The sequence below is a fragment of the Gobio gobio genome, assembly GCF_949357685.1.
Source record: "Gobio gobio genome assembly, chromosome: 1".
In the NCBI taxonomy this organism is placed as follows: Eukaryota; Metazoa; Chordata; class Actinopteri; order Cypriniformes; family Gobionidae; genus Gobio; species Gobio gobio.
This window is the reverse complement of record NC_137097.1, coordinates 14236101-14252594: the sequence shown is the minus strand read 5'-3', so window position 1 is coordinate 14252594 and position 16494 is coordinate 14236101. Positions and strand designations below refer to the sequence as shown.

The window sequence follows — 16494 nt, the reverse complement described above, 5'->3', positions numbered from 1 at the left end:
GACTGCAGTGCAGGCAGATCGCACGCGCGGTTGTGATTCTTCTGGGAGGGCGCGCACGCGGCCACAAATAAACTGATATGGATTTGAAATTATTTTATCAACTTGAAATACAGGCAAGGCATACTTTTGTATATGCATATTTTTTAGGAACACATCTACAATATACATACATATATTTTTATATATAGGCCTATATTCGTTTGCACGTGACTGTTTAAAACCCGTGTTTAGACCCGTGTTTCTCCCTTGTCCGACCCGCACCCGTATCCGACACAGTAGGATGTTTTTCACCCGTTTCAGCAATATTCGCGGGTCACCCGTCGGGTACCCGCACCCGTGCAGGACTCTGACCTGATCCTTACCAGCATTTACCATTTGGCCTGTGGATAGACCAGGTTTATCGTGCTGTCTACTGCATGTTGTAAGTACAAGTTTGCTGAATTGTTGTGTACAGATCGTGTATTACTTATCTGTTGTGTTGTTTAGATTAAATACCTAATCTGTGTCTTGAATTTCTTGTCCTTCGTCATGTTAATGGCAGCTGAGCCCTTAGGTTAATTGTTCTGTATGAGGTGGTGTTCTTTTGAGTTAGTATATTGCACATCGCCACTTACTGTCTGGATGTTCATTCATTCTTTTTCATGTGAAGTAACCTAATGGCCATAGAGAATGTAACAGTATATAATGCAAAATGGTAATTAAAATATTCGTCTTTTGTCAAAATTGTGAGCTGATTTTATTTACTAAATGTAGTAAACAGTTGCGCAGAGAACATGTTTGTGAAGGAGTGATCTACGGTTAAATGGTTACATTGAATATTGCTGTTGAACCTTGTGTTCTTCAGAAAAAGACCTTTTGAACCTAGTCATGTGAGCATAACTGAGCAACAGTGGAACTATATACTGTATATAATGGGAGCAGGTTCTGCAATTTTACATAATTTGGGCCTTAAAGTAGACCTTTAGTCCATAGACGACTGACATCGCTATAGCAAACAAAACAATGAATACCGACCACCAGTGTTGAGAAATTGCTTGGCACTGCCACTCCGTCTCTCCAAGGGAGTTGAAATAGGTGATGCACCTGCTGTCAACATTGCAATGCTAAAACAGAAAGTATTTGACGTTATAATAACCATAAGACACGTATTGCAATATTTTCTGCTAATTTGTAGCTGTCATTGGCCTCCAGTGTATGAGAACTTGTCTAAAACAGCACATTGAAGAAATTCAACAGTTTAATACAATGCCAGCATTAACATACTTAAGATGTTAGCATGACATTTTAGTCAGATTTGTTCACTTTCATGGGTGTATGGTGTTTACGACACATTTTTACATGTATTCTGTCAGAATAAATTTTATTAAATTCAAATTTCCCCCTAACTTTTTAAAAATCATTAATATAACATGATTTGAGGTCAAAATCACTTCAGAAAACACATTTTCCTGTCAGAAACCCTCCTCTCAGAACAGATTGTGTCAGGATATATTTTATTATATTGAAATTTCCAACTTAACTTTTAAAAATCATTAATATAACTTGATTTGAGGTCAAAATCACTTCAGAAAACACATTTTCCTGTCAGAAACCCTCCTCTCAGAACAGATTCTGTCAGGATATATTTTATTATATTGAAATTTCCCCCAAACTTTTTAACTTTTACAATTTAGAGTGATCTGTTATCAAAGGTGATTTGTCAAGATTTGCCTCTGATTCAAGTTATGAATTTCAGAAATGTACATATATAAATCACACAGTTAGCTATAAAAAATACAAGAACAGACTTCATACATTTGTGATATAAAATACTATTTTCAATTACTTAATGCTTTCTATTTTATATTTTGTTCTATATGTGGGCATAATGCGGTCACTTCCCCAATGTTTTACACTATAATAATGAAATTATAATTATTTCAAACCCAGCTCTTTTACCTGAAATATGCGGACTGGCACCGCTGTGCAGACAGCAGAGAGTTTTTCAGCAAAATACTGCACAAGAAGACACGGCGAAAGTTTGGGCTCTTGGAGGCGCCGATGATGCCTCCTCATATGAATGTGGACATCGTTCGCTACAAGGTTCTTATCTCGGGTAAGACTGGAGTCGGGAAGAGTGCTCTTGCTGCCCGTCTCGCTGGCCTCGATCTCCCCAAAATGCATAATGAGAACACAGGCATAGAGACAACAGTGGTCTTCTGGCCTGCGAGACTAAAGGACAGTGGCCGTGTGCTGTTTTTCCGCTTTGAGCTTTGGGACTGTGGAGAAAGTGCCATGCGAAGATTTGACCACATGCTACCGTCATGTAAGGAACAGGTGGATGCCATCCTTTTCCTGTTCTCCTTCACTGATCGTGGCTCCTTTGATGATCTTTCAAATCAGATATCACGGATCTGTGGGATAATTATGTTTTATGGGACAATTATGTGTTATCTAAAAAGGTTAACTATGTTTGGTATATTACAATATGTTTGGAATCTTTTAATATGCTTGTGTAACCACTTACAGCAGAGGCCTATGGTGACTAAAGCCAGTCACCATATGAATTAACTTGAGGCACACTCTGATAGCGAAAGTATTTGAAACCTTGGACTAGCAGTGGGAGAGCGGCTATGCTTGGTATAATTTTGTGTGCAGATGCCAAATAGGGGAGGTCGAGAGGATCAAAGGCCATTGGAAGGTGTCCATCGGACCAGGAGAAAGGCGTCACCAACACAAGAATATAAACTGCATACTTAGCCTTGAGAGACATTACAGACGGCCTGTATGGCATTACTGATATTGCTGTTCTGTAATCCTGAGCTCAGAAGCTGATCTGATTTTGCTTTATTAAACTTCCAAGTTACTTTTATACTTTTACTGAATCTCTTGCGTCTACTTATTGACAAACCAAAGAACTGGGGAGGAAACGGCAATTTCCAACAATTTGGAGGGGGCACCCGGATATGTCACGACGCTGAAGTCATCATTGGGGGGCGATCCGCTTTCAACCTCTCTGCAGAGCATCTAAAATAAGGTAAGCAGACACCTTTTTCATAAAAGAACTGCATGATTGGATATACCAAATTATCAGGTTGAGAGGGGATTGTGTACCAATGTTTATGGTCCTACAAAATCAGATCAGTTGTTAAGGTTAAAAGCCTGGCAAGGTTGGGAAAGAGTTGACCAGGCTTGGTTAAAATGTTATGAAAACTCTGTTTATCCTGTGAAACCCGGCGTGGTGAAAGATAAAGGTTAAATAAAAAAAATAAGTTGTAAAAGCCTGGCAAGGTTGGGAAAGAGTTGACCAGGCTTGGTTAAAATTTTATGAAAACTCTGTTTATCCTGTGAAACCCGGCGTGGTGAAAGATAAAGGTTAAATAAAAAAAATAAGTTGTAAAAGCCTGGCAAGGTTGGGAAAGAGTTGACCAGGCTTGGTTAAAATGTTATGAAAACTCTGTTTATCCTGTGAAACCCGGCGTGGTGAAAGATAAAAGTGTCTGAAGTCTAAAGATCTCAGTATGTGTGATAACGAGTGTGTATAATTCCGTATTTGGGAAGTTCGAGTGCTGCGCACCTTCTCTGGACCGTCACTTAAGTGTGACCTGGTAGGAACGGACGCAGTACTCGAGCAGCTCAGAGGGGAAGAGAGATTGATGAGCCCTCTTGAAATGAGAGGGTCAGAGTGAATGTAATAAAACCGAGTGATTGAGTGTGTGTGAAGAGATCATAAATAAATGGTATTAGAAGCATTGCTACCAAGACAGAAAACGCGTATCAAGAATGTACCAAAGTGTTGTGTGTAGATTGTTAGGACATAGACCGGTCTATTAGATAATTCAATGAATAAGCAGGCCTGCAAACAGGGATTGATCCGGAGGATTGAACAAACTGGTGGCCACCAAAAAACACTGGAGTTTTCTCTTTAGTATAAGTGGTTTGTGCAGTTCCCTGAGGAAATCCAAATAATTAACAAAAAGGATTATAGAAATATCTGATATACAGAGATAGAAATATATGGAGAGAGAGACAAGCTAGATGTAGGTACTATGACTGTATTATACATTGACCTGTTATATGAAAATACAATTTTGAAAGTCTGAAATTTTTATCTCGTTATCCCTGGGAGAAATAAAAATTGTATCCATTGCAGATATTCAGAGAATCTTTGGATTATGTTAATTAAAATCAAATTACATTTTGTTGGATGAGCAAAATTGGGTGACCAAGTTAAACAGACATTTTTAACAGACATAATATACACATTTTACAATAATGAGAGTCATTGATTTAATCCTAACAGGGTTTGAGAGAGTATAGGAATCAATATAACGAGAGATAAAACATTACAGTATATATGAGACTGAATATAAGGCAACCCAGACAGACTGAAAAGCTGCTATTTCCTGCATTCTGCAAAGAAGAACTTGCTTTATTAAAATAGCATGGGGAAACTGTTGTTATCAACCAGATGATACATCTGAGATTAAGAGACAATTAAAAGAGATGGTTAAAGAACAGTTTCAGAAACAGGCAGGAGATAGACTAGACCCCAACATGACAACAATAGAAAGCACAAAGGAAAGTGCTGAATGGAATGAGATTGACCTGAGAGAAACTTTAGGAGCAGGGGGGGGGGGGGGGGTCAATTGGGAGCCATACTGGTAGCCAGTATGGAGACGATAGAGATCAAGTTACGGTAAGAGGGTATGAACTAGACGTAGAATACGGAAACAAAAAGAATAAAAATGAGGAGGAAGAAGATAAACTGGAAAACAGCGGCCCCAGATACAACACCAGGTCTAAAACAGATAGAAAGAACGGGAATATCTTACAGACATTCAGAGGGGGTGAAGGTCAAAAATGTCAAATGATGTGCCCTTTAATTCAAGCCAGGGGCGGGGTAGGTAATGAGTACAAACCATGGGGACATTCAGACATGAATGCAGTTTTGAGTAAACTCCCTGATATAACAAAGGGAGGAAAAATGTGGTTGGCAAAAGTCATAACATTAACCTATGGAACAACCTTGGCATTAGGAGATGTTAGGGCATTGTGGGGAAACCTAATGACCCTGACTCAGGTAGAGCAAATCGAAAAACAAGCCGATACAGTCAATGAGTCCAACCATACACCCCTACAGCAGCACATTACTGAAATAGAGAAGGCGTTGGATACATTATATCCAATGCCCAGATGGACTTATCAAAGCATTAAGTTCAAGCTTCAAAACGGAGAGTCAGCCTCAGCATACCTACATAGGTGTGAGGCGGAGTGGGAGGGAAGAACAGGGGAAACTCCGGATGATAAAGAAATATACCAGGAGTTTTTTAGACAGGCAGTAATGAAGGGGGTTCCAGATGTTGGAGTCGAGGCAATGGAAAACAGTCCCGATATGGTAGGAGGGGATAATGCTACCTGGACAAGACATTTTGTGTACCATGTAGATAGAGCCATAGATAAACGAGGAAAGGAGGACACTGAGTTAGAGAAGCTTAAAACTCAGCTGTTAAAAATGCAGATAGAGGTGGAAAAAGACAAAAATAAGAAAAAAACGAAAGAGAATTCCCAGTTGTCCAGGGGTCCAGGAGAAGGCTCGATCACCTGCACACAATGTGCATCCTGTTACTGGGCCATACAGCCCACAAGGGTTCCCTGGGTATCCTGTCCCTGACCCAACTCCAGACTGGCCACCACCATATCAAGATTTGAGGAGGGAATTGACCTCTAGTGAGCAGGGGTGTTTTAAATGTGGAGCTTTGGATCATTGGAGGCGTGAATGCCCACAAAATGCCAGAAGGCCAAGGGGACCACCCCTTGCACAGGGACGGGCTCCTGTTAGAGGGGGACCTCAGAGGGGAAGAGGTAGGGGTACCCCAATGGAAAGAGGTTCATGGTATGGCAACCAACAGGTGCCCAGACAAAGCCCAGTCTGGGGCCCGTCAGACCGTGCGACCTATTGACGAGACCCACAGAGAACCAGTGAGGTGGCGTTGGCTGAGCCCCTCCTAACAATACTGGTGGATGACCAGCCAGTTGAGGCCCTAGTGGACACTGGGGCCACCTTCTCCACTATACAGCTACAAAGGGTGGAGAAGGGCTCACTGTCCACACAAAGTGAGGAAGTGAGGGGGTTCTCTGGGGAAACTGAAAAATGGCCACTGACCAAACCACTACAAGTGAAGGTGGCAGGACAGAAACTACTCCATTAATTCTTATGCTCGGCTAACACGCCCTCTGCATTACTGGGGAGGGATCTTTTGATTAAATTAGGGGCTAAAATTCTCTGCAGTCCAAAGGGGATTACACTGATATTTCCAAATTGACTGACCACAAATTGTTCCTACGAAGCTCAGGACAGTCTGGGGAGGGGTCAGTACGTGATACAGGTCGAAAAAAAGGTTGTTGACAAAGTTTATTGGATGAGGTTAACTGAGTGTTCCAAATTGACAAAACCAATTTCTGAATGGGACGAATGGATAAAGTCTGTGCACAATGTTGAAGTCCCTCCAGACCCCTGGCACTTGTATTATGACACCGCAGACGATGAGCATTATGAGAGAGAGTACAACAATGAACTGAAAGGTAGACTGACACAAGTCAATTGTACAACTTTATTCATAGGAGAAGAAGGAGTAGCCGTAGCAGTTCAGTTAACAGAAGAACAGCAGGGGTATTTTGAAGAGGGAGACACATCCTCCCCACACGTGTCCCTGCTGCTCAATCCAACCCACGAGGCGCGAGCATTAGGCCCCATGGTAAAACGACTACAACAAACCACTGATTGGGAACCAATAGGAGACGGTTGGGAGATGTCTAGAGCCGCGGATAGTTATAAATTCCAGTTTCAGGAACACGTCGAAGCAGTATACCAAACGCAAATAGTAACTCGAACTGTTATCATAACTCAACCAGACGGTGAAGGGACCGAGCGAATGTTAAGAGACCTACCAAACACACTATGGTCGTCAGGATCTGGAGATGTAGGGAACTGGAACATAGAACCTGTATCATTTGAGATAGAAAAAGGAAGAGTAGTAAATGTTAGGCAATATCCAATCAGCAGGGAAGCCTCAGGGGGCATTAGAGAAACAATACGAGAGCTAGAAAATGCAGGAGTTCTATGTCGTACAGTTTCTGATTGGAACACCCCCATACTGCCTGTACTAAAAAAGTCGACAGGGAAGTACCGGATGGTACATGATTTGAGACGCATTAATGAGATTGTGACCACCCCCACTCTACCCACCCCGAACCCATACACCATTCTGGCTAAGTTGACACCTGAGCACACCCATTTCACCTGTATAGATCTGGCGAATGCATTTTTCTGTGTTCCTTTGGCAGACCACTGTAAGAACCTGTTTGCTTTCCGCCATGAAGGTTGTCAATATACCTACAACCGCCTCGCTCAAGGGTTTATCCTGAGTCCTGGGATATTTAATCAAGAGCTAAGGGTGCTGTTAGAAACATGTGAATTGTGTGAGGGATCCATACTGGTGCAGTATGCAGACGATCTGCTAATAGCTTCAGAATCAAACGAGCGGTGTCTACTTGATACCGAAAAAGTGCTTCAGGTATTGTCAACAGCAGGCCTAAAAGTCAGGAAGGACAAATTACAGGTCAGTAGGCCTGAGGTAATGTTCCTGGGAAAAGTGATAGGAAGGGCTGGGAGTGGTATGTCAAATGAAACAAAACAAGCCATTCTGTCTTATCCAAAACTAACTAAAGTCAAGGACATGTTGTCATTCTTAGGTTTGGTTGGATACAGTAGACAATATGTCCCAGATTACTCAGAACGGACAGGGATACTGTATCAAAAACAACACCAACAGAGAAGAGTGTTAAGCTATGTCAGTGCACAACTGGACAAAATAGAACAAAAACAACCCCCGTGCGCCAGATATGCAGCTGGGCTGTCTAAGATGATAGAAAAAACGGAACACATAGTCATGAAACACCCATTGCACATCCTCTCTACACATTCTGTAGTGTCGTTCATTCAGTCATCTGCATTCACTTTTTCAGCACAAAGACAGAGTAAGTTGATAAAAACACTCACCGCCCCACACATAGTACACAGCCACCAAGGAGTCAACATGGCCGATTTGGTGGGGGAGGGAGAACCACACGAATGTGCACCAAGATCTCTGAAGGACGAGCAACTCAGGGAGGGGTTGAGTTCAGTACCACTGACAGATCCAGACATAATCCTCTACTGTGATGGTTGCTGCTTTAGGACAGATTTGGGAACTCTGTCAGCCAGCTACGCTATAGTCCAGCAAATAGGGTCAGACTATCAAACCATAGAAGCATGCTCCCTTAAAGACCGCCCTTCTGCTCAGCGAGCTGAATTATTAGCACTAATCAGCGCCTTGCACTTGGCCAAAAAAAAAAAACAAGAGAGTAAACATATACTAAGATTCGGCATAGTAGTCAGGGAAAGGTTGAACGATTGAATCTGACGTTAAAAAACAAACTCGGGAAAATTTGTTCCACCACAAACCTCAACTGGGTTGATGCACTTCCACTCGCGCTCATGTCAGTCAGATGTTCCATAAACAGAACCACTGGGTTCACCCCCTTCGAAATAATGTCAGGGAGACAATTTCAAGGCCCATGGGCAAAGTTTGATACTACGTGGGCCCTGGATGCTCCTGCTCGATATTATGACAAAGTAAGTGCAGTGGTTAACATGTTTTGTCCACAGAAAAGTTGGCCACAGGACGATACCCCGGAGATTGAACCTACTACAACCGAACTGTGGGTGAGGCTGAAACAAATTAAGAGAAAATGGTCGACTCCAAGATGGAGTGATCCAATGAGAGTCACTGCTAGAACCTCACACTGTGTCCAACTGGCAGGTAAAGGAAAAACATGGTATCATTTGTCTGCTTGCATGTTCTGTCCCCCTCCTGGCAGGTCGCTCGCTGCAACCAGAATTGACCTTGTGGAAGGTCAAAGAGAGGGAGAGGAGGTGACGGAGGAAATCCAGGAGGAACAGAGAGACACACAGGACAGCCAAGCAGACACCCGAACAGAAACTGAAACATCGCACACTCAGCTCTACCAGAAAACGCTTGGAGGACACTCTGCCCTCCTATTTAGGAAAGGTGATCTGTTGAATACACCAGCAGATGTACCCATAGCTCATTGCATCAGCGCTGATTACGCCTTAGGAGCAGGAGTTGCAAAACAGATTCGTGAAAAATTTGGGACTGAAGAATTAGACACGACCATAAGCCAGCCAGGACAGTGTGTCAGAACTCAACACGGTACTAAAGTAATATATCATCTAGTAACCAAGAGGTGGTGCAGGGACCTGCCCACTTACCAAGACTTAGAGAACAGCCTAGAACAACTAAAACACCAATGCACGAAGAATAACGAAAGAGTGATTGCAGTTCCAAAAATTGGGTGTGGGCTGGACAAACTACAGTTTGAAAAGGTAGCAGAAATATTAGAGAGGGTGTTTCATGATAAAAAAGTACAGGTGGTGGTAATCTCAAAATGAGGAAAATACATGGGGTGGTGACATGTTGGACGGTGGGTGTGTTGATCTGTGTTGGAGTAATACTGTGGGGAATAGGGGAACAGCAAAATAGACATAAGAGAGGTAACAGTCTGGTAAAACAAGGAGGAAAAAATGGAGCAAAACTAACTCTAGAGAGGGTGAAGGGAAAGGACGGACTGTGGGAGTTTGACCTCTGCCAAGTGATAGATTGTGGCAAAGATCCGATGAGATGGAGGGGTTATGACATATACGGATGTTTATGGCCATCCACCTCTGCCACACCAGTACCATGGTGCCACACATGGCATGATGTAAATTGGATGACAAAACCAGGGTATACCAAGACAGTTCTCACTAACAGCCCTTTGACCAAACCAGATCACATACAGCATAGGCTGAAATTATTTCGAGGGTACCAGCGTAGTTGGGGAAATTGGAAAAACACGTTAAGGATCTCATTGAAACATGGAAATGATCAAAAAGAAACATATATAACTCTAGGTGTAGATGTCTCGGGAAGAGATCCCTTGGGAATGATAATGATAGAACTCCAGGAACCAGAACCCACCTCAGAACCAACAAGTAAAAACCTAACCAAAGGCCCTAGCAAAACAATTAAAAGCATTGATTATAGCAGATTAACACCATTAGATGTGCTGACCATGGAAACAGGATATTATGACAGCAATTTGTGGTTAGAATGGGTAGTGTAGGCAGAAAGAATAGGAGGATGTTTTGTTTGTTATTTTTATAAAAAAGAGCCCCTTCCCACACAATGTTTAATTATTTTTATATATTATTTTCATTTCTTATTATTTTACTCATAACATTTTCAAATGTAAATAAGAGGGGACATTTGAGAGTCAGAAGCAGGTCATTATCCATGTTACGAGATAATACAACAAGATTTAAAGGGAATGATTTGAAAGGTTATATATTTTCTAGATCACATGAATGAGGGAAAAAGCATATATGAAAGTTTATATTGGAATTTTGAAATATGATGTGAAGTTCTATGCAAGCCAAAGAGGAAGAGGATCGACGAGCACATCAGTGCTTAGCAACTGGGTTGACTCTACTGGTGGTTTAAAAACCCGCTGTCAGCCCCAACACCAAGTAGCACTCAAAGCAAGACTGAGTACACTTGGCAACGGTGGAGCAACCCAGATAGCACTCCAGGCCACCGGAAGCGTCTGTGAGTTCCTCTGGCATCATGAGACATATATAACCTACTGATTAATAGTATGAGTCACTGAAAATGAATCTACTGAAGTAGTGATACCCTGGTATACTAATCGAATTGTAGTGAATGTAATGCACTGAAATTTGATGTGTGGTTGTCATCCCCTAACAGATCCATTAGATTAGGGAGGTGGGGTCTTTTACTCCTCTCTAGCCAAAAAAAAGGGGGGAGATGTTTGACCTCATACTCCAGTTAAGTCTTGTCCACATGAGGGAAGTGATTGAGAATGATGACTGGCTGGATTCAGCCATGACTTGAATGTTGAAAGAAAGGGCTGAACTTATGGGGACAGGACTTAACCAGAGGGCATAGGTATGGGACTCGCCTAAAGTCCCAAAGGGGGGATGATATGGAAAGTCATGTGGAGGAGATGTGATCTCGTTGAGATCAAGAGAGGGAATTGTGGGATAATTATGTTTTATGGGACAATTATGTGTTATCTAAAAAGGTTAACTATGTTTGGTATATTACAATATGTTTGGAATCTTTTAATATGCTTGTGTAACCACTTACAGCAGAGGCCTATGGTGACTAAAGCCAGTCACCATATGAATTAACTTGAGGCACACTCTGATAGCGAAAGTATTTGAAACCTTGAACTAGCAGTGGGAGAGCGGCTATGCTTGGTATAATTTTGTGTGCAGATGCCAAATAGGGGAGGTCGAGAGGATCAAAGGCCATTGGAAGGTGTCCATCGGACCAGGAGAAAGGCGTCACCAACACAAGAATATAAACTGCATACTTAGCCTTGAGAGACATTACAGACGGCCTGTATGGCATTACTGATATTGCTGTTCTGTAATCCTGAGCTCAGAAGCTGATCTGATTTTGCTTTATTAAACTTCCAAGTTACTTTTATACTTTTACTGAATCTCTTGCGTCTACTTATTGACAAACCAAAGAACTGGGGAGGAAACGGCAATTTCCAACAATTCACAGAATCTTCAGATCCAATGGTTAAATTGGTGGTTGGCACCAAATTTGACTTATTTATGCACACAGACGTGACAGAGAGTGACATAACACATTTTCAAGAGGTGTGGGGTCTTCCGGTCTTCCGAGTGGGAGGTGATGTGAGTGCGGGGCTTGGTGAAGTAGCGCCTCTCCTAAATGCCCTTGCAGAACATCTGTGGCACCAGGACTGTATGGCTGCTTCATCTGTCTCCATCTCCCCACAGGCTGCTCTCAGAGAAACGGGCTCAGAGATCATTGTATAGCTTGTGTGTATTGTAGATCAATTTCACATCTGTTGGCGGGTGAACGTCCGTAAAGCCGCGGGTCCAGACGGCATTCCGGGCCGCGTCATCAGAGCGTGCGCGCGCCAACTGGCTGGAGTTTTCACGGACATCTTTAACCTGTCCCTATCCCTGTCTGTGGTCCCCACATGCTTCAAAACGTCCACCATTGTTCCTGTACCGAAGCAAGCAAAAACCACCTGCTTAAACGACTGGCGTCCTGTTGCTCTGACCCCCATCATCAGCAAATGCTTTGAGAGACTAGTCAGAAACCACATCTGCTCTGTTCTCCCCCCCTCACTGGACCCACTGCAGTTTGCATACCGCAAAAACCGCTCCACTGATGATGCCATTTCATCCACTATTCACACTGCTCTCTCCCACCTGGAAAAGAGGAAAACATATGTGAGAATGCTGTTTGTAGACTACAGCTCAGCATTCAACATCATTGTGCCCTCCATACTTGACATTAAACTCCGGGCTCTCGGCTTAAACAGCTTGCTATGCAGCTGGATCCTGGACTTCCTGTCAAACAGACGCCAGGTGGTCAGAATGGGCAGTAACATCTCCTCACCACTGACTCTCAACACTGGAGCCCCTCAGGGCTGTGTTCTCAGCCCACTCCTGTACTCTTTGTACACACATGACTGTGTGGCAACCCACAGCTCCAACACCATCATCAAGTTTGCTGACGATACGACGGTGGTAGGTCTCATCACTGACAATGATGAAACGGCCTACAGAGAGGAGGTACACACTCTGACACGATGGTGTCAGGAGCACAACCTCTCCCTCAACGTCAGCAAGACCAAGGAGCTGGTGGTCGACTTCAGGAGGAATGAGAGAGAACACCGCCCCATCACCATCGATGGAGCACCGGTGGAGAGAGTCAGCAGCTTCAAGTTCCTCGGTGTCCACATCACAGAGGAACTCTCATGGTCCGTCCACTCTGAGGCCGTTGTGAAGAAGGCTCATCAGCGCCTTTTCTTTCTGCGACGGCTGAGGAGGTTTGGAATGAGCCGCCACATCCTCACACGCTTCTACACCAGCACTACAGAGAGCCTGCTGACTGGCTGCATCACCACCTGGTACGGCAACAGTACCGCCCGCAGCCGCAAAGCCCTGCAAAGGGTAGTGCGCACGGCCAGCTGCATCATCGGAGGTGAGCTTCCCTCCCTCCAGGACATTTACGCCAGGCGGTGTGTGAAGAGAGCTCAGAGGATCATCAGAGACTCTAGCCACCCGAGCCATGGGCTGCTCTCACTGCTGCCATCAGGCAGACGGTACCGCAGCATCAGAACACGCACCAGCCGACTCCAGAACAGCTTCTTCCCACAAGCAATTAGACTCCTTAACTCTTGACCCATCAGGATCATAACACACACTGACAGAATATCACTCAGCACAACCCACTGTAGATACACACACATTATATACACATTTATTATAATTTATTATTTATCATATAGCACCTATTGTACATTGGATCTCTACTGTGAATAATAATGTATACTGTACATTGTATATTATTATTATTATAGCGTAATGTATATTGTTTAATGTATGTTTTAGTGTGTATATTGTTTAAAGTATATGTATATTGTAAGTATGTGTATATTGGTTAAAGCTGTGAGAACCACACTCACATTGTGTAAATTATTTATTGTTTATTGTAGAGTTTACTGTGCTGTGAGTAATTGTGGGCGCATCAGTGTAATCTGATGCTGCTCTAAATGTTGTACATGTCATGTCGTGACTACTATGTTGCTCGTAACTGCACCAAGAATTTCACCTGCTGTTGCACTTGTGTACATGGCTGTGTGACAATAAAGTGATTTGATTTGATTTGATTTGGTCAGTATAAGGCAAACTTTATGGATGGACTATGCTGCTATGGAAATACTATACATAACAGAGAAAAAATAAAATAAAAGTCAGCAGCAGCGAAGACTTTCACACGATCAGCAGCCAAACACTGGACATCTGCTTTTACCATGAACACTAGAGCACTGTCTCCTACTGTAGCAGCTATGGAGAACAGCTCAACAGGTGAATATATCTCATATTCATATTTTCACACAAGAAATATTTAGTCATATGAGGATCATGTTACATTGGGAAGAGGAAAACACCAAACTTGGTCAAAGTATTTAGTTGACAAGCTCACAAACTACATCTTAGTATATAGGTTTTATTTCACTATGCAAAACAAGGGTGAAAAAATTACAATTTAAAAATTTTAATTTTTAAAAAATATTCGAATATCTGAAATATAGTTACATATATAATGAAACAGTCAAATACACGTTCAAATGACAAAGCAAAACTAATACCCAGATATAATTATTTTAAAATACGAAATCTGTGATGAATTGGCCTTTTTGTCGTATTGGCTCCTAGCTCTGGTGCAGCACTCTGGGCGGGACTTGCTGGCTATTTGGGAAGAGAGGGCTGTTCACCCCAAGTCAGCACCTTGAGTTAGGACTAGGGTGTGTCCTGTAAGGTGGTGGGTGGGACACAGGCCACACCCTATATTGCCAAAAGTCGACGGGACAATTATTATTATTTTTTTAAAGATGCTAATATCTGAAATATGGTTACATTTGTAATGAAACAATGTCAAATAAAAGTTCAAATGACAAAGCAAAACTAATACCCAGATATAATTATTGTAAAATACGAAATCTGTGATGAATTGGCCTTTTTGTCGTATTGGCTCCTAGCTCTGGTGCAGCACTCTGGGCGGGACTTGCTGGCTATTTGGGAAGAGAGGGCTGTTCACCCCAAGTCAGCACCTTGAGTTAGGACTAGGGTGTGTCCTGTAAAGGCCCGGGTATACTTCACTTACCGCGCCCGGACGCGTCACGCGCGCAGCCCTGTCCGCGCGTCTTTCAAAGTATACTACACAACGGATGCGCGCGGAGGATCGCGTTTGACACATGCGCAGTAAAAAAGTGTCTATGCTCCACCAGACATCGGAGGGCAGCACTGAGTCCTGTCATCAACGGGACATTCGCTGGGCATGATCGGAGAAGAACTGTAGTGCATCCACCATTGCTACATAGTTTGGAAGAAACACTGAAGAATCAAAAATTCTCTCTTTTTTTTCCAAGCGTGTTGTTTTTAAACCGGTCTTTGCACACTCTTCTTCGACGGCTGAACACTGTGCTCAATACTGTGTGTATTGCCACCTAGTGGACTCTTCTGTACTGCTGGCGCATGCGCTGTTGCACGCGGACCGTCCGCGCGGTCACAAAATTTGGGCTGCGCGCGGACGGGGTGTGCGGCCGGCCGCGAGCCCTCCGAGTGACGAAAATTACGTCATGCGGGCGGTGCACGAACGCGGACGGCCGAAGTATACCCGGGCCTTAAGGTGGTGGGTGGGACACAGGCCACACCCTATATTGCCAAAAACGATGGGACATTTTTTTTTTTTTAAAGATGCTAATATCTGAAATATAGTTACATTTGTAATGAAACAGTAAAATACACATTCAAATGACAAAGCAAAACTAATACCCAGATATAATTATTTTAAAATACGAAATCTGTGATGAATTGGCTTTTTTGTCGTATTGGCTCCTAGCTCTGGTGCAGCACTCTGGGCGGGACTTGCTGGCTATTTGGGAAGAGAGGGCTGTTCACCCCAAGTCAGCACCTTGAGTTAGGACTAGGGTGTGTCCTGTAAGGTGGTGGGTGGGACACAGGCCACACCCTATATTGCCAAAAGTCGACGGGACAATTATTATTATTTTTTTAAAGATGCTAATATCTGAAATATGGTTACATTTGTAATGAAACAATGTCAAATACACGTTCAAATGACAAAGCAAAACTAATACCCAGATATAATTATTGTAAAATACGAAATCTGTGATGAATTGGCCTTTTTGTCGTATTGGCTCCTAGCTCTGGTGCAGCACTCTGGGCGGGACTTGCTGGCTATTTGGGAAGAGAGGGCTGTTCACCCCAAGTCAGCACCTTGAGTTATGACTAGGGTGTGTCCTGTAAGGTTGTGGGTGGGACACAGGCCACACCCTATATTGCCAAAAATCGATGGGACATTTTTTTTTTTTTAAAGATGCTAATATCAGAAATATAGTTACATTTGTAATGAAACAGTCAAATACACGTTCAAATGACAAAGCAAAACTAATACCCAGATATAATTATTTTAAAATATGAAATCTGTGATGAATTGGCCTTTTTGTCGTATTGGCTCCTAGCTCTGGTGCAGCACTCTGGGCGGGACTTACTGGCTATTTCTGAAGAGAGGGCTGTTCACCCCAAGTCAGCACCTTGAGTTAGGACTAGGGTGTGTCCTGTAAGGTGGTGGGTGGGACACAGGCCACACCCTATATTGCCAAAAATCGACGGGACATTTTTTTTTTTTTCAAAGATGCTAATATCTGAAATATAGTTACATTTGTAATAACAGTTGCGCAGAGAACATGTTTGTGAAGAAGTGATCTAAGGTTAAATGGTTACATTGAATATTGCTGTTGAACCTTGTGTTCTTCAGA

The 16494-nt window shown here is 42.9% G+C and overlaps 1 pseudogene across 1 annotated transcript; it reads left to right on the top strand.

Moving 5' to 3' along the window:
- Window positions 1-656: 656 nt before the first annotated feature.
- LOC307117438 (ciliogenesis and planar polarity effector 2-like) lies at window positions 657-11953 on the top strand (annotated as a pseudogene). Its single transcript has 3 exons — window positions 657-671; window positions 1930-2395; window positions 11676-11953. The product of its transcript is annotated as a ciliogenesis and planar polarity effector 2-like (transcript).
- Window positions 11954-16494: the final 4541 nt, after the last annotated feature.